At 42.6% G+C, this 19,931-nt stretch overlaps 1 protein-coding gene across 3 annotated transcripts in view; it reads right to left on the bottom strand.

Moving 5' to 3' along the window:
• The window catches only part of ROBO1 (roundabout guidance receptor 1), a 988,403-nt gene that overhangs the window by 236,980 nt on the left and 731,492 nt on the right, over nucleotides 1–19,931 (bottom strand). The gene's annotated exons all lie outside the window — the stretch shown is intronic.

Here is a 19,931-nt window from a genome sequence, read left to right as displayed (position 1 = left end):
GAAGTCCTATGTGGAGAAGGGCAACGAGAAGAACAATGCAAGTGATGAGCAAACAGCAGGAAAGGAAGACATAGCAATGATGGCAGCACAGCACATAGGTTTCAGGCAGAAGTGCTGTTTCTTGGGATTGGGCAGCAAATTATATCTGTTGTTACCTCCACGTAGCTCTTTCTTTTTGTCCTGCTTATTGATCCATGTAAACTTTTAGATACAGAATACAATTGCAAAAGATTCTAAAAGCTTAACATAGAATGTGTCTATCTGTTGAAAGTCCATGCCTGGCCCGGATAATACCTCACTGAGAGATAACAAATTGTACTACCATTTACTCTTTCATATACATACTAAAGGCCCAGTGCACGGATAGGGTCCCTACTCGTGGCCAGCAATCAGGGCTGATCAGGGCCTTCCTGCTTCTGGCGGCCGGCTGTGGCCTCCCTTACTTGGCTGCAGGCTGCCAGCAGGGGCTTTCCTTCATTCAGAGCCATCCCCTGGTGTTAAGGGCACAAGATAGCAAGCAATTAAACTCTTGGTCTCCAGGATGAACTCCCAAAGGGACAATTTACATATTAGGCTTTTATATAGAGAGATTTCAAATTATTTTAAATTTGTGTGTGGGGGGGGGGTTTAAATGGATGTCAGATAGCTTAACTATGATGTCATCAAGAAAATCTAGTGGGGGAGGATCCAAGTTGGCTGCTCGGGTATACACCTAGCCGCAGCAGCTCACAACAATTTCAAGGGAATACAACTAAAATGTAGAGTGGACATTGCCCAGAGCTACAGGTAGTCAACTGACTGAAAACTCTACAATAGGAAGGAGGGAGAAAACCAGAAGGAAAATCAGAGGAGCTGAAAAAAAGCCTAAGGTACGGAGACATGCGGCGCGCTCGCACGCACGCGCGCGCGCGGAGAGGAGGAGAGGGCTGGGTGCTGCCTGGCGTTCCCTAGCAGGAAGGAAATAGAACCCCCAGCCTGGGCTGAACCCCCGAACCGGCAGCGCTGAGCCCCAAGTTATGGGCCAGACCCTGGGGACCCAGGCTCCGGCAGGGGGAGACGGGGCTGTGAGACGGAATCCCAGGGACGGCGAAAGGTGGGGCCCCCGGAGTCGCGCGCACATGGCGCGCAGAGGACTGAATGTTGACTCTGATGCTGGATTACCCTAGCCGGAAGAAACAAAGCCTCCGGCGGCAGCTCTGAGCCTCAGTCCAGACCGCCCCGAACTCCAGGTCTGGGCCAGTCCCTGGGGACCCAGGCTCGGGCAGGGGGAGACGGAGCTGTGAGGTGGAGTCCTGGGAGCGCAGCGAAAGGCCGAGCCCCCGGAGTCGCGCACACTGTGCGCAGAGGACAGTCTGTTGACTCTGATCCTGGACTCCCCTAGTGGGAGGGAGAAAGAAAGCCCCAGACTGGAGGAACGCCACGAGGAGCAGGAGCCCCTGCCGGACACCGGCCAGCCGGGCGCCAGCAAGGAGCCGGGCGACGGGGCCCCCAGTGGGGGGGGTGCCCCTGAGCCTTCAACTGCTGAGCGCTGGCAACGGAGCCAAGGACGGGGGCTGCTTCCTGGGCGGCGCCGACCCCGGCAACAGGCTGGAGCAGCGCGGGAGCCCGAGGAGAACAAAGGGGTGCCACAGGCCAACCTGCTGAGCTCCCAGGACAAGGAGGAAGAAACCAAAGAAGTTCTCAATGTGAAGAAATCAAGTGAGAGCAAAAGATAGTAAAATTACTTAAGAAAGAATACAAAGAAGATCTTGAAAAATCAAAGACTAGTCAGAACTCAACGCACCAGCCAACATTGCAACATAAATGCGTTTTGTTTTGTTTTTTTAAAAGAAAAAAAAAAAAGAGAAAAAAGGGACAGAATGTTGGAACAGCGGCGACCAGGCCTAGAGTGGCCAGGCACAAGGCAGTGGCAGCTGGGCCCGGAGCAGCAGTGGCCAGGCCCCAGAGCAGCAGCAGCCAGAACAAGAGCATCAACGGCCAGCACTGGAGCAGCCAGACCTGGGGCAGTGGCAGCCAGGCCTGAGGCAGAGGCGGCCAAGCCCAGGGTGGCCAGTCCAGGAACACCCAGACACGGAGTGGCTGGGCCCGGAGAAGCCCGGCCCAGAGCAGCCAGGTTGGGAGCAGCCAGGCCCAGAACAGCAGTAGCCAAGCACAGAGCATCCAGGCTGGGAGCGGCCAGGCTCGGAGCAGCCGAGTCGGGTGCGGCCAGGCCTGGAGCAGCGGCGGCCAGGCTGGGAGCGGCCAGGCCCGGAGCAGCCGGGTCGGGTGCGGCCAGGCCCGGAGCAGCAGCTGCCAGGCTGGGAGCGGCCAGGCCCGGAGCAGCCGGGTCTGGTGCGGCCAGGCCAGGAGCAGTGGCTGCCAGGCTGGGAGCGGCCAGGCCCGGAGCAGCGGCTGCCAGGCTGGGAGCGGCCAGGCCCGGAGCAGCCGGGTCTGGTGCGGCCAGGCCAGGAGCAGTGGCTGCCAGGCTGGGAGCGGCCAGCCCCAGAGCAACAGCTGCCAGGCTGGGAGCGGCCAGGCCCGGAGCAGCCGGGTCTGGTGCGGCCAGGCCAGGAGCAGCGGCTGCCAGGCTGGGAGCGGCCAGGCCCGGAGCAGCAGCTGCCAGGCTGGGAGCGGCCAGGCCCGGAGCAGCCGGGTCTGGTGCGGCCAGGCCCGGAGCAGCAGCTGCCAGGCTGGGAGCGGCCAGGCCCGGAGCAGCCGGGTCTGGTGCGGCCAGGCCAGGAGCAGTGGCTGCCAGGCTGGGAGCGGCCAGGCCCGGAGCAGCGGCTGCCAGGCTGGGAGCGGCCAGGCCCGGAGCAGCCGGGTCTGGTGCGGCCAGGCCAGGAGCAGTGGCTGCCAGGCTGGGAGCGGCCAGGCCCGGAGCAGCGGCTGCCAGGCTGGGAGCGGCCAGGCCCGGAGCAGCCGGGTCTGGTGCGGCCAGGCCCGGAGCAGTGGCTGCCAGGCTGGGAGCGGCCAGGCCTGGAGAAGCGGCTGCCAGGCTGGGAGCGGCCAGGCCCGGAGCAGCAGCTGCCGGGCTGGGAGCGGCCAGGCCCGGAGCAGCCGGGTCTGGTGCGGCCAGGCCCGGAGCAGCGGCTGCCAGGCTGGGAGCGGCCAGGCCCGGAGCAGCCGGGTCTGGTGCGGCCAGGCCAGGAGCAGTGGCTGCCAGGCTGGGAGCGGCTAGGCCCGAAGCAGCAGCTGCCAGGCTGGGAGCGGCCAGGCCCGGAGCAGCCGGGTCTGGTGCGGCCAGGCTCGGAGCAGCGACTGCCAGGCTGGGAGCGGCCAGGCCCGAAGCAGCCAGGTCTGGTGCGGCCAGGCCCGGAGCAGCAGCTGCCAGGCTGGGAGCGGCCAGGCCCGGAGCAGCCGGGTCTGGTGCGGCCAGGCCCGGAGCAGCGGCTGCCAGGCTGGGAGCGGCCAGGCCCGGAGCAGCGGCTGCCAGGCTGGGAGCGGCCAGGCCCGGAGCAGCAGGGTCTGGTGCGGCCAGGCCAGGAGCAATGGCTGCCAGGCTGGGAGCAGCCAGGCCCGGAGCAGCGGCTGTCAGGCTCGGAGCGGCCAGGCCCGGAGTGGCCGGGACCGGAGCAACCGGTCCCAGAGCAGCCGGGTCGGGTGCGGCCAGGCCTGTAGCAGCAACAGCCAAGTCCAGAGCAACTAGGTCGGGAGCGGCAGTGACCAGACCCGGAGCAGCTGGTTGTGGAACGAACCAGAGCAACAGAGGCCAGGCCCGGAGCATCCAGGCCCGAAACAGCTCGCTCCTCGCCTGTACCTGCCCACGGCTGCCTCTCAGACATGGCTGGAAACTTTTGCGGGAACTTGAGGGTCTGCTGAATCAAGTGATGAAGGCTTAGATCTGGATGTGTTGAGTTAGTATAGCGCTGGGGTGTTGATCTGTGAGTGCCTTGGGTGGGGCCTGGATGAGGCTGGTTGACCTATTTGGAAATGTCTTTTGTGTGAAGTATCATTGGGCATGTGGAGGTATTATTGATATGAGAAAATGCTAAGTAACAGATTTACTATCTGAAAAGGGATTTACTATCGGGGAGAGGGAGGGAGGAAGAGACTGAACATAAACTGTGCACCTATGGATGAGGACAATGGGCGATGGGGAGGGGGCAGAGGGTGGGGTGGGAACCTGGTGGAGGGGGGAAGAAATGAGGAACCTTTGTAATAATATGAACAATAAAGATTGATTTAAAAAAAAAAAAAAAAAAAAAAAAAAAAAGAAAATCTAGTGGCTGTTTGTTCTAGAAATAAGAGAATAAGGACTTTGGGTAAGTAAAAGACCTGAAGGTTTCCTGATCACAAACTGTAAAGCAGTATTATAAACCATGATTGATTAATCCTCAACAATGGAAAATATGAAAGCTACAAAAAGTTAATAGAATTATTTAAAAAGAAAACAGATGACATTTTTAAGAAGGTAAGGCAGCCTTGTTGAGTCTCAAATGAAGAGTTAACTCTCTTCATTTATTCCACAATAATGCATAGGTCATCAACCAACACACTGACTTTTTAATTAAAAAATACTAAATATTTAGTAATTTTTATAATAATATACTGCATATATTTTAAGCCACAATTATAAGGTACTTATGCTATGTATCAATAGGTTATGAATAATAATCTCTCCATAAAATATAAATTTAAACAACACATCAAACAATGAGTATAGTTTCCCAGAAATTTTAACCATGTTTTAATTTAAAATTAGTTTCTAAGAAATGAAACATAACTTCTAGTATGCATTCATTTTTAATGGTTTCTATCAATCCCTAAAGCCATTTAAGAATCTCATTTAGCATTATAGGACATTTATAATTAACCATAGCAATTTAGTACGTGTTAAGTAGAAGTGCAAAAATGATTTGTGGGAAGGAATACTTTAAACCTCTGAAATATATCTGATGCCAATTAAGTAAGAATCTTTATAATTATAACATTTGTCTTCAGTATGATGTCAATTCTACTTTCTGGAATATGACAAATCTTATAAATAATACTTTCAGTGACTACCAATTCAGATAAAATTAAAGTGTCATGAACCAAAAATCAGGGGTAAAGTGTGTTTGGCATTGTGATTTTATTCTACCTTATTGTAACTTTCTATTAAAAATACCAATGCTTTCCCATTGTGCAATTTTTTGTCATCACTATTCTATGCCCTACTATTTTAGGAAAGAGAAAGAAAGTGTCTACAAATGAGACAGGGGAATTAGGCCAGGATCAAATTGCAAAACGTTATGGATAATAGGCTAAGAAATTTTGATTTTACCATGAAAGCTATAAGGACCCTTTAAAAAAAATTAGGAAGGAAATGAGAAGATTTTATTTGCATATCAAATATATATTTTACAGTGGTAATGTGAAAAACAATTTTAAAAAGATGGGTGACTATAAACAAAGGCACAGTTAAGAAATGACAAGTAGTGATGGATTGTGAGGTATTGGGTCAACAGATTCTATTCATGATGGTCGCTGAGTGGAAATAGGATAGGGAAGAAGAAGGAGAGAAAAAATAACTAAATATATAAAACAAACAAAACAAAAAAGAAAAAGAAAAAAACACTTAGCCAACTGTTTTCATTAATGAAAGGGGAAAAAAAGAAAAAGGAACAAGATTTGAAGGAATAATAAATTCCATTTCAGAAAAATTTTTGCACTGATTGTAGAATGTTCAAGTGAAGATGCATTTGCACGATTGAATCTGCACTTCAGAAGGTTGTGCTGGGAATGATCAGTTACATGGAAGAGCTGGGAAGGGGAGAGAAGCAGAATGGAAAGAAGAGAGTAGAGGGGAAATGACAGGAGGAAAGAAGTGGAAAGGGAGGAGAGGGAGTAAGTTAAGCAAAAGTTGCACTCACTGTAAACAAGAAAAGTAGGAAACATCACATACACACCCACACACAAACATACACACACATATATACTGAGTGGCCAGATTATTATGATCTCTGAACGCATAATAATCTGGCCACTCAGTGTATATACTATACAATAAAAGGCTAATAAGCAAATTGTCCCCTCGACCAGGAGTTTGACCAGTAGGAAAGCTGGCCAACCGCCCATGTCCCATCTCCCTGGCAAGGCTGGCAGGACCCCCACCCATGCATGGATTCATGCAGAGATCATAATAATCTGGCCACTCAGTATATATAGTATGTGTGTAAATTATGTGGATATATGTGTGTATATATGTATGTATGTATGTATGTATAAATACACATCTATACTTATAATAGGGCAATATGCAAATTGGTCAGGACACTGTCACATAATGACCAATCAGCAGGAGGGAGAGGCAGCAAGCTATAAGCTGCGGAGAGCTACAGGAGGGTAGGGCAGAGAGCTACAGGAGGGCAGGGCATCTGGCTGAGTGCTATAGGAGGGCAAGGCAGCTAGCTATATGCAGAGGAGAACTACAAGTGGCAGTGGTGGGCCGGCCAGCTGAGGCAAGTGGCAGCAAGCTACTGACGCTATATGTAGGGCCGTGTGTGTGTGCGTGTGTGTGTATGTGTGTGTGTGTGTGTGTGTGTGTGTGTGTGTGTGTGTGTATTCCCTTTCATATTACATATCAATATAACATGGCAATGGTTCATTTTATATATCAATGTGGCTAGGCAATGGTACATAGTTGTTTAGTAAAATAGCAATTTAGATGTTACTATACATATATTTTTAGATGTGATTAACATTTAAAATATTACACTTTAAATAGAATTCTATCCATAGTATGGATGGGCCTCATCCAATAAGTAGAACAATTTAAGAGAAAGACTAAGAAGCACAGGCAAACGGCATATGCATGTACAGATACAAACACACACACACACATACACACAGCAAAAGGGAATTCTGCCTTTATACACACACACACACACACACACACACATATATATTATATATCCTATTAATATACATCCTATTAATTATTTTTCTCTGGAGGGATGAGATGTCACTAATGTAATCACTTCGTAGTCATGGAATACATTTGTGTGTTACAACTTCTATAAGCCAAATGAGAAGAGTGGCTCTCTATATGCAGCAGGATTTTTGATGAATTCCACTTTTTTCTTTATTATTTTCTGTTTTCTATGATTTTTCTTGGATGAGCATACATCAGTTTTACTTTTATAACCAGATATAAGCCATGAATTCTCTTAACTAAAAATAAAAATTAGAAATGCACTTTACAACTCTAAATAAATATTTTAAGGCAACTATTAAAAATTTTCCAAGGCTGTATACATATTGAAAATGGCTTGTTTAATAAAAATACATTGAAGGTTATAGATTATTTTCTCATATTTCAACTAACTTCTATAGTTTGACAAAATATTAAAATTTTAAATGTCTTTGTCAAATAGAAGGGATATTTTCCAGGGCATCATTATCTGTTTAGTCTGATAAAATGATATGGCATATCTAAAAAAGAAGGTTTTAATTAGAAAGAGTGGAAAGTGATCAGCAAAAGAACAGACAAAAAGAGAGCTGACAACAGAAGATTGTTTAGGATTAAACCTCCAACCGCTGTCCACTGAGCATAGTGCCAATACACAAAACTCTGATTTATCCAGTCCAGGGAACACACAGAGCACCACGTGTGAAGATGATATCCTTAGGTTTATTAAGACTGATGCCAGTAAACCTTTGAATCATACCTTGAACACTTACTCTGATTTCATGCTCACCCAGCAGCACCTCAAAGTGAATATTTCTTGATAATATGACCATTAAGAGAATATTTGGTGTTTGAAGAAAGTAAGTGTCCAAGTTAGCATTCTGCTTTATGTCTCCCTGAGCTTGAGTAATGTAAGTCTACTCTGAGAGAGAGATCTACCCTTGGAGTTCTGACAAACCAAGTTTCCGAGCCTGCCTTGTCAGGTAGAACCTGGGCAACCATAAACTCACCAAGGCAAATTTGCTAATGCAGCCATGTGAGATAATTGCTTGGGTAGCTAATTTGCCTTAAATAAGTGGCATGCCTCTGCATTGCCAGGTAATGTGAGTTTTTTTCATTAATGTTTTACACCATAATTACTCAAAGTATATGGTAAGTTAAAATGGCTCAGATAACTATGCTTTCCAATATTATGTGTGTAATTTTCTCTTCTCTGGCTTCAGGCAGTACTATTGCTATTACAACTAGCGTTGCTTTAAGCTAAACTTTTAAAAGTAGGCCATTGACAAGAGTACAATAAGGAAGAAAAGTGTGTGTGTGTGTGTGTGTGTGTGTATATATATATATATATATATATATATATATATATATGCATATTTTTTAATTGATTTCAGAGAAGAGGGGAGAGGGAGAGACAGACAGAAACATCAATGATTAGAGTCATTGATTGGCTGCCTCCTGCATGCACCCCACTGGGGATCAACCCTGCAACCTAGGCCTGTGCCCCAGACCAGAATCGAACCCAGAACCCTTCAGTCTGCAGGCAGATGCTCTATCCACTGAGCCTAAAACAGCTAGGGCAAAGAAAAGTGTATCTCAAATATCATTAAGGAGAACAAAAATTTCTATTTAAATAAACTTCCTAATAAGAACAAAGAACTACTGCAAAAGAAATTCAAAGTATCACAAAATGGTCACCCATTCCATATAAAATGATGAGAATGAGGAGAATCCTTGTTTTCCCTTTTTAAATACTAAGAGAATTGAAACTTAGAAACTTCACCCAGATCAAAAATTACTTTTACATGCTGTTTTTATTATTTCAAGAAAGGAAAACCCTTAACAGTTAAAGTATAGCTAATTCTCAAGGAATATTCAGAAATGATTAACTACTAGAACCTTTTTTTTTTTTTTTTTTTCATTTCATGGGTAGCAAATTACATTCTAAGAGAAAGATCTATTTTCTAAGCAATCTATATAATGGTTGGAATTCCTCTATGGTTTTGAACATTAGAAATGGGTTTTGAACAGGAAAGCTGGATTGTTATTTCCAGAAATTATTGTATATGTTTTATATGAAAAACAAAAACTTTACCTAAACTTGAGAAGTATATTTAGCCAACATTAAATATCATACCCTAGCAAAGAACAGTATAAAGCAATACAGGGGAAAAGGCCAAGAACAAACACATAAACAAAGTGAATAAACATGTCACCAGGAGAATATAGAAGCCATGTAAAGCCAAATAACTTTCCTATGCTTATTACAAGGATGTCATCTTGGGAGATAAAATATAGTATCATAAATACAAAGGTCACTGAATTTTTCAAGGTAATCCAAACATTGTAAGGGCATGCAATTAATTCTCCCAACAGTTAGTGTATACCCAATGATTGCAAGAGCAAGAGCCCCTGCTATGTCTCATAAAGTTTATATCTTACCTATGTGCCCTGACCTTTAGGTGTAGGCCAACTTAATAAAAGTAGACTAAATTATCCAATCTACTTTGATATATTTCATGTTTAGTGCACACCGGAAAATTAGCTTTTAAAAATTACATTTCATATAATTAAATTAATACTTTGCACTTAATCAAAATATATTTTACAAATTGGGTCATCAGTGGAACCTATAAAAGGTGACAGAAATTTGGAAATTATCACCATAATTTTCTCTAGTTCTAAAGTATCACTTATAAATTCAATCTTTGATTCTTTTAATCCCATCTGAAATTATGCTTTTGACTTTTTCAAACAATGATTACAACATTAACTAAAGGCTAATTAAATTTGAAAGTGAAATTTTAAACAATTGTATTCATACCTGCAATACTTCTGTAATTAAACTATTGATAGTTGTTAATAATAGGAAAGGAGCAAAGGGAAGGCCAAATATTATAGGCATATGTTATTTGGGCAGTTCACTAGGAAGCTAACGCTATGCACTCCCCATGGAGCCACAGGTATAGTTCCCCGGGGAGGGAAGGGGGCAAGGGGGCAGGGCAGGGAGAAGAACAGACACATGACCAGTAAAGTTGGGGTGACATAGGGAAGGTGCTTTCTGTCAGTCACACCTGGGAACAGGTCATTGGCTAGAATGGACATGGTCACTGCAAGATGTGAAATTTGGGATAATAATCCCCTGAACAAAAGAATTCACTTTCTTATTGCTCTTGTGACTCTTATTGCTCGGGCACTCTCTCCTGTATTTGCCCACATGGCCCAGGGACCCCCACCCATAACAGACTAATGGACTGCTGCTAGCCTCATGCTGACCTGGTTCCAACTCAGAAAGGAAACCCTGGACACTGGCTTTGCTTTAACTCTGCTGAATCCCCAGCTACACTTCTTCTATAACTGGAATGGGACTTTGGAAACCCAAAGATGTAATTCCTTGCAAATAAAAATCACTCATCCTCCTGTGTGAATCTCAAAAAAAAAATTTTTTCCCAAGTCAGGACCTAATCCCAGCACACAGTGGGGAAGAGGACACAAGCCTACTAATAAGAGCTCGGGTGATAAATATGTTTTATGATATTTATTCACACAATATTCATACTTTTAAAATCTGTTTTTCAAGACCTCAAATAGGTGGTATGATCATTAAATAACAAATTTGTGGAAATGAATGTGACAAGTACTGAGAATCCTACCTAATAAAAGAGTAATATGCAAATTGACCACACCTTTGCTATACCAAGGCACGCCCACCAGGCAATCAGAAAATATGCAAATTAACCCAATCAAGATGGTGGTTAATTTGCATATCAATGCAGCATAGAAAGAAGCCAAGCCTGCAGAAGGGAGCTAAGCTGCAGAGAAGCAAGCAGGGCTGCAGAGAAGGGAGGAAAGCAGGCAGGGCAGCTACCACAGCAGGAAGCCCTATTGTAGGAATCTTCCTAAAACAGGCCACTAGTGTATATGTAAAGAAGATTGTAGTTGCATAGGCAAGCTCCATGTTTTATCTATCAGACATGGTAAATATGATGTTAAGAAAATGTGTTCTGCAACTGTAGTAGGTTACTCAACAGATTTAAAAAACTTAAAATTTTGAAAATTTAAATTTTGTAAGTTTTAGGCAATTAACCAAAAAAGGTCAACTTAAGAGTTACACAAGTTCATTGATTCCTGAGAATGACCTGATGTTTTGAAATGGGCCTATTTCATACAATAGCCCCTGAGAAGTCAGCTCTAGACAGTGCTATGAACTTGAAGAGGTTAAGGCAGTGGTTCTGAAAGTGCTGTTTCTGCACTGGGAGCATCAACATCACTTTGGAACATTTTAGAAATGCAAAACCTTAGACGGATTCCAGACCTCAGGGGGTGTGGTCAGCAATCTGTTTTATCAAGCCCTTCAGGTATTGCTGTATGCTAAAATTTAGAATAACATGGGAGTTGAAGAAATTTGCATAAGGTTACATATCCCATAATCAATTAAACTAAAGGGAAACCAAGTAGGTCTGCTCTTTTAAAACCCAAGATTTATGCCAGTACCTTACATATGGCCTTCAGTTAAAGGAGAACCTTTCTGTTTCAATTCCATATTTCCTTCTAAACTATGTTACATTAAGTAAAGATAGTGTACTGAACAAAATGGAAGCTTTGATGTTACAGAATCTTACAATGCCTCAAGGTCAGTATTCTGAAAAATGTTCAACTGTCATGTAAAACACAGGAAACATTCGCATGATTGCCAAGATTTGAGATTGAAATATTTGACTCCTCCAGCTCCTAGTTGTTGATCTGGCCAGACTAACTCTCTCTCCACCCCACTTCTCTCAAGCTACAAGCATGCCTTCATTAAATAGGGAGGAACAGGCTGTTAGGACTGGCACTCTGATAAGGATAGGGTGGCTTAAATTTAGAAGAAAGAACTGGGAACATTCATCCTCTTACAGGATACACGAGATGAAACCAGGAGCAAGTACATAGGCCCCACACCTCTAAAACAGTTCCCTCGTTCACCACTCCAGTCACTCAGACCCTCCCTCACCAGGATTAAAAGCACACTTTTGATGAACTATGCCATCACCTAACCTGCCACAGATCCATCCTGACAGTGTGACCAAGTGGTCACAGTAACTGCAGATCCTTAAGTGGCACCTGGAATTGGTGTGGGTGAGTGACCAAAGCACTTTGATTAAAGGAATCCACAGGTATGGTCCGACAACTTAGCTAGTAAGGAAGAGGCTAGCAAAGAGTGACCATTATTACCTCAGAACTTAGTCTGGGTGCTGCTTTTAAAACTCACAAACTTTTCCTTTTCTCCTCAACATGCATGAAGGACTCTTTCTTTCAACAATCGTCTGTTGAACTCTGGTTCTGTGCCACAAGGGGTTTTAGGTGGGTTACAGAGAGGCAGAGAGATTAGTGACAGACCGCTGAGGTAGTGCCAGAGAAAGCAACACACGTCAGGGTGGTCCTAGGAGATGTAGAGAGCAGTATTAGCTGGAGTCAAAGTGTGTTGGAAGTAGTCTTACTGGTGGATTAAATTGAAGGGCACAGAGTTTGAAGTGTTTTAAAGGAAGTACAATTGCTGGTGGTGGTAAGATCTTATATGGAAAAAAAAAATGTTGAAGAAAAAAGATCATTGCAGATAGAGAGGTCAGGGAACTAAAGGGCCTAGGTGTAGAACGGATCATCTGATGTTTAGATCTTCAAGATGGTGACAGGCATCAAATTAGAAAATAAAATAAATAAAATAAAAAAGGGTTAACATTATTACTGCATAAAGGAGAAGAGCTGGGGGGGGTCTCAGTATACAATAACAATGAGGGAGGTAGAGTCTCCCTAAATGAACTTCAAAAAATCAGGGGTTTTGGAAAAGAAGGGAAGAGAAATAATACTTTTTGTTACCTCATGATGTGTTGTGAGTGGAAAAATGTGGAGCACCACTTCTTCAAGAGCTTGATAATATCCCTAGTCATTCTGGTGTAACTGTGGTTAGATTTTCTCCCTGGTTCAGAGAATTCAGTGATGGATTTCTTTCCCCCTAAAGGATCTCTACCAGACATTAAGGAAGATGAACAAAACAAAATAACGCTATCTAATAAAAGGATGATATGCAAATTAACCATCACTCCATCACAAAGATGGCGGCGCCCATAGCCACTAGATGGTGGTGCCCAGTCTTCTCAGTCCTGCCAGAGTCCCCCATTCCTGGGGGGTAACCCCTGAGAGCGGGCAGTGTGAGGGGCCTCTGGGCAGCGGGCATAGAAAGGACAAGCTCCACAGAGAGCTACTGGTGCACAGATTAGTGTGCAGAGCTACTGCAATAATAATAAATGCACAGAAATGAATAAGCTTAACAAAGAGTCTCCAACTTAAGTGACCTGAAGCACAGACTGAATTGGTTGGAACCAAGGCCAAGCATTCTGCTCTGATAAATTTCCCTCACCCAGATCCCAGGAGTTTGCATGCCAGATCAGAAGTCTTCAACTAAGCTCAACTCCAGGTAGCTTTCTAGAACTTGCCACGATTTTCCAGGTACTGGCTCTCACATTGGTCTCTTTGGCTGTCATCTATGCTCGAAGATCCTCTCTTCCAGCAAATGCTGCCTCTTCCTGGAGGAGGCACTTTCTCACCGAGCCCCAAAACTCCTCCTCTAGTTTCTGTACTTCCCCCCAGAGTTATCTATATGATAAAAGCCTAAGCAACTGTTACAGTGGAACAACCAGAATGACTGGTTACTATGATGTGCACTGACCACCAGGGGGCAGATGCTCAACACAGGAAATACCCCCTGGTAGTCAGTGCACTCCCACAGAGGGAGTGCCTCTCAGCCAATAGCTGAGCTCAGGTGCAAAAAGCCTAGTGGTAAGGAACAATGAGCAGGTGGGCAGTAATGAAAGAGGGGTGGGTCCTGGACTATGAGAGGGATGTCCAACGGCAGGCTTGGGCCCAATCCCTGCAGGAAGTGGGCCCAAGCTGGCAGGTGGACATCCCCTGTGGGGTCCCAAATTTTGTGCATCAGGCCTGTAGTTGAGATATAATTGGCAAATAAAATCTCTAAGATTTTTAAAGTGTACATCATGATGATTTGATATATGTATATATGATGAAAGGATTTCACCCATCTAGTTAATGAGCACATCCATCATCTCACATATTTATGTTGTATTTGTGAGAACATTTAGTTTTCTAAGAAAATATCAATTATATAACACAGTGTTATTACCTACAATCACTGTGTTTTCCATTAGATACTCAGACCTTATTGTCTGGAGGAAACAGAGAGATTGATAAAATGGAACAAACTCTCCTGCTCTAGTTTTGAAGCCCCAGGTGGAAGCCACCAGTTGCCTTTACCTGAACTGCCTTTACCAATTAAATTTCTGCTACCTCCTCCTCATGCATGAATTATTCAAGTCTCACCAGGAGTTTATGGATTTACTTTTCTTCAGTTTTTTACCAAATGTCCTTACCCATTCTTCTGCCCGATCATATTAATAATGCTGATGAATTTCCAATACATATTTCTGGCCCAAAACTCTATGATTTCCTTCTCAAATTGCATGAGGATATTAAATGTATAAATCCAAACTCATTATCTTCTCACTAAGAAATGCTATTCTTCTTCTCATTTCTTTTACCTTTGAAAAATGACATCAACTTCCTGTTTCCAAGGCGAGAAAGTATCATATCTGAACTAAACATTTACCTTTAATCCCTCATTCCATCAGTTTTTCAATCTAATAACTGCATCACTTCTGCTATCTCTGCTACCACTTTCCTGTCTTCTGATTCTCCCCTCCCCCAGTACACACACACACACACCACCACCGCCGCCGCCGCCGCCGCCGCCGCCGCCGCCGCCGCCGCCGCCGCCGCCGCCGCCGCCGCCGCCGCCGCCGCCACCACCACCAGCAACCTACTGACAGGTCTTCACACTCCGACACATCCTTTCACACTAGGCTTTCATTTTCTAAAACATGATTTTTAGTCTATTACATCCTGCAGTTTAAAAGCTTCAATGATTCATTATAGAATAAAGTTCTAACTTCTGACATGGTTATACAAAGTCCCATTTCCATTATAAATGATCATGAATCCTAGGCCTGGGCCACATCCCAGATACAGCATGTCTTTGCTTTTTTTGTCTTGTCGTCTCTAAGACAACAACAGCAGCAACAACTCTCTTGTATGTATCCTTCAGGATATACTTCAAAAGCTCCTGCTGCAGAAAAATCTCTCCCTGATCTATTTTCTCTCCATGAAAAACTGTGATTTCTTTTGTGTCCCAAACAGAGTTTTGTAGCTCTCTTGAGCCCCTTATATCTAAGTATGAGAACATAGATTTCACTTTCCAACTAGACCCTAAGTTTCTAAGACATCCCAGGATATTTAATATAAGCTGCTGGACAAGTGAAAGAGGAGAACAGGAAAGGGCTCCCTGAGGCTTTAACATTTGAGAACATTTGGATTTAGAATAACCCAGTGTGGTAGACACAATAGCTCTCCAAAGATAGCCATTACTAATTCCTAGAATCTGTAAATATATTACCTTGCTTGGCAAAGGGACATTGCAGGTGTAATTGAGGCCATACATCTTAAGATGGGGAAAGCATATAGTAGTTCCCCTTTATCTGTGGGGGATATATTCCAAGATCCCCCCCAGTGAATGCCTGAAACTGCAGAGAGCAATGAATCCTGTATAAATTATGTTTTTTTTTCCCATATATACTGATGATAAAGTTTAATTTATATAATATATTAGGCACAGTACAATATTAACAACTAATATTAAAATAGAAAGATTATATCAATACACTGCCATCAAAGTATTTTTCTTAGCTCAAATTATCTTACTGTATGACACACATTCTTATGATGAGGCTGTGAGATGATTCCCTGCCTACATGATGAGGCGCAGTGAGGTGGATGACTTGGGCACTGTGAAGTGCCCTTAGGCTACTACCAACCTGACAATAAGGGCTATGTGAACACAAGCACTGTGACAGCACAACAGTTGATCTGAGAGCCTAGAGGGCTACTGAGTGACTAATGCGCAGGGAGCGCATACCGAATGAATATACTGGACAAGGGGATTTTTCATGTCCTAAGCAAGATGGAACAATTCAACTCAAGATTGCATCACTCTACTGTGAATGGTGCACGATTTAAAACATATGAATTGTTTATTTCTGAAATTTTCCATTTAATATTTTCAGACCACAGTTGACCATAGGTAAGTGAAATTTCAGAAAGAGAAACCTCAGATAAGAAGGGACTAGCATACTTGATGTACCCAGGTGAGTCAAATCTAATCATAGGAGCCCTTAAATGCAGAGAATGTTGTCTTTTGGTATCACAGGGATGCAACAGAACTCATCAAGGCTCTACACATGAGAGGCTCTTGGGCAGCTCCTGCTGGATGGGCCTCCAGAAAAGCAAGAGAAGGAATAACCTCTAGGAGCAAAGACCAGCTCTGACTCACAGGCAGCAAATCAACGGGACCTCATTCCCCTACCGCAATACAAGGAACTGAACTTGGCCAACAACCCGAATGAGACTGGAAGTGAGCGCTTCTTCAGGACCTTCAGTAAGGAGCAGAGCCCTAACCAACACCTTCATTCCAGTCTGTAGGACCCTACACATATTTCTGCCCTGGATAACCACTGTTGAAATGTGTGAAATAGTGAGCATCATTTTAAGCTGCCTGGTTTGTGTTTATTTTCAAGGTAGCTACAGGAAATGAATATAACAAATGCATGGCAGCAGTTTTGTCAAGGATCTGAGAGGGAGACCATGTGATTAGACTTTGAAGTCACGTACTTGCACACCTGGAAAACCTGACTAAATTTAAGTAAGTCAAAATATTGTCTAAACAGCTTATAAATATGGTCCTTGGCTTCCTTCCCACTGTGAACATATTTGAGAGATACACAAACCTTTCAGCCGTGATCAGAGGATAGTCTTTGGTGGAGAATGTTTACACCATAGTAAGTGGGGAATCATGTCCTCTTGGAATTGTAAGACACTGCTTTTCAAAAACTCCTTCTAACCCTCATCTAGACTTGCTAGTTAGCACTGATTTGGAAATGTCAAGCACCAACCTTGTTATTTAAAGACATTGGCTTAATGAAACCTAAGCTAACTTAAAATTCTGAAAACTGGATCTTTAAACTGTCTGTAAAAGATCCAGTTTTCAGAAGAAATAACTAACCATGTCTACACCAGGTTAATATCAATAAAAGCAACAGAATGCTTATGGAAAAGTACTTATAGAACATTTGCTCTGAACCAGGATATGTCCCACATGGCATATCTCACTTAATTCTTTCCAAGAGCCTATAGGCTAGTCTCTATGATTTCTTGTTGTTCAGATGAGGAAACAGGGAAAACAAGCGAACCAACGTGCACTGTGTCTCACACCTCGTAAGCGGTACAGATTATAATCACCTAATCTTCTCAACATGTAATGATCCATTTGGATTTGTGAGAGCATCTAACAGCCACTGGAACCTTCCCTTAGTTTATATTTTATAAAGACCATATTGAACTTTTTACTACAAACCTTTAGACTTTTTAAAACTAAGTGCAAGAAGCAGCAGCCAATCAGGAAATGTGCAAACTATGTGTGAGGAAACAGTGCGAATGCAGAATAAGGGGCAATGGCAAGGCAGCAGGGAGGCCACCACAAGCCACTGCCAAGTATAGCCTGGTACCACTGACAGGCAGGCAATGTCAGGAGCGGGGAGTATCTGGGATCTGAAGAGGCAGTCTCCCTACCACTTGGTCAGTATTTCCTCTCAGTTACTACAGGAGTAAAGCCAAAAATTACACTTGTTTTACAGTTTCTTTATTTCAGGGGATTCTTTGAATCTGAAATTTCATATGCTTGGTTTCAATCCACCATGTTCTTTCAGTTAAATTTCAGCTGCTTTCAGTTAGTAGGCTAGGGATATGTGCCAAAATAGTATACCCAAATGTAGTCATCATTGCATTGCATGCTGTTTCTGGCCCAACTACTGGGAGTTGAAAGAATGAGAGATCGGGTGGGTCTTTCAACCATCAAGATTGTTGTGGCAAGTGCTAGCTAGACAAATGTCTCATCTGGGATAGGAAGGAAGAATCCATGGCACATTGATTCAGCTGAGAAGAACATAACTTTTAATGTTCTGTAATTAAAATTTATTATATGACAACCTGTTGACACTACAGTGCTAAGAGACTGTTGCTATCATAATAGTATAAGGCCCTTCCAATAGTCTCCTTGTACATTCTATGCTACTCATGCAGTTCACAAATTCACTGACTATCTCTCCTTTAGGAACATAATTAGATTATCAAAAGGAATATGGTAACTTCTTATCTTCCAGATTAAGCTAAGCCATCCTATTTGTCCCACTCCTAAAAACAAGCAAACAAAACGAACAACTGGCTTCATGGCTTATAAAGCAATGCCATTTACCTTTGCCTGAACGCTTTTCTTTGCCTTGGATGATCAGTTCCCTAGCTCTTAGCCAAAAGAAATAATTCTGGCATCCACAGTACTTATTAAAGTGAAAACAAATTAATTGCCTAGTGTAAGCAATGTAATTTGTGGGGATTCAGATATATATCCATATGGCACATCCCCTGGGAGGTATATGCTGAAAGACCCTATACTTTGGTAATTTTAATAAAATTTTAAGCAAGGTTATATATATGCAAAAATATATTATTTCAGAAACCAAAGTAATAAGGAAGAAATTACATTTTACATAGCAATGCTTACTGTTCAAAGATTGATTAATTCTCTATTGAATTAATTATATAGAAGCTAAATTAACCTCAATTTTTTTTTCAAGATTAATTTAAGTAAACAGATGTATTTTGAATAAAATATATCACTTTAGGATTTAATAGCTTCAACAAACTTATCTTTAAAAAAATCTCATCTTAATTTTTAACATTTATAGAAAATATCTCCTTTTGTAGATTTTAAAAAAACATTATATCTCAAATTTTACTCTCTGAGTAAAATAAGGAAAAAAACCAAGATATTTTAAGAGAAGAACAAAATAAAATGATAATAGACATAAAAATAAACTTCACTGCCACATGATGTTAACTACAAGATTTTTATGATTATAAATGGTTAAAAAAAGATGGAATTTTGTTTTCTCATCTGATAAATCTTCCTATTTAAACACTATGTTTTTGTAATAGATTACAATCTCTTTACTGTAACATACTCCCAATGTTTTATATTAGCATTCTTTCATTTTAGAATATATTATCTGAGATCTACCAGTGATGCTACACTTGTGCTTTGCGTGGCTTGTGGTAAACTGTTTAGATTAGTACATGTGTCTGCACATTTTACTTATGAATTTGAACTGGATTAATCAAGCAGTTTCCTTTGTGCAGTACTTAGGGGAAAAACAAGTAATTGAAACAAAATGTACTACAATGAAAAGTAACAAACTGCTATCAAATTGCTATAAATGTAATATCAATACTTCTAAGGTGAAAATGCTACATTGTTCTAATTTTTTTTTTTTTTTAATCACAACTGACAGGTACACTGTAATACCAAAATGTCAAAAACAATTTTTTCTTGCCACTGTGTTCTTTTCTCTTTGAGGTTAAATAAAGCTGATATTGTTTTTAATCTAAAAGCCACACATAAACTTACCTGCCTAATGAATCACCTTTTTACCATACATATCACATATCATCTTGCATAATACAGTTATGGAACTGTGTGCATTTCTGATGTATCTGAACACCTTTCATGTCAGGAAGAATGTCTTATGCTTGTCCTCTTCACCCAAATCTAGAACAGTGCTCTGCACAGAAAAGACATTCTAAAAATATGTATTGAATTTATGTGTTCCCAAAGGTATGGAAGCTGTAACTGTTGTTTTCACAAGAATGAAAGGCACAATAGTAAACTTTAGGTTGAGTTTCATTATGGTTTTAGATACAGCAGTTACTCTGGTTACATCATGCCACGTATTATAATCTTTATGGCTTTCAAGCAAGTAATACCAGTTATTACCCGGATCAAGTCTGTTTTCTCAGGAAGACCTCCATTTTTCTCAATTATTTCAAATAGATCTGTAGTTACTAGTTT

This window comes from Pipistrellus hanaki (genome assembly GCF_964339955.1).
Source record: "Pipistrellus hanaki genome assembly, chromosome: 2".
NCBI lineage: Eukaryota > Metazoa > Chordata > Mammalia > Chiroptera > Vespertilionidae > Pipistrellus > Pipistrellus hanaki.
This window is presented reverse-complemented; position numbering and strand designations above follow the sequence as displayed.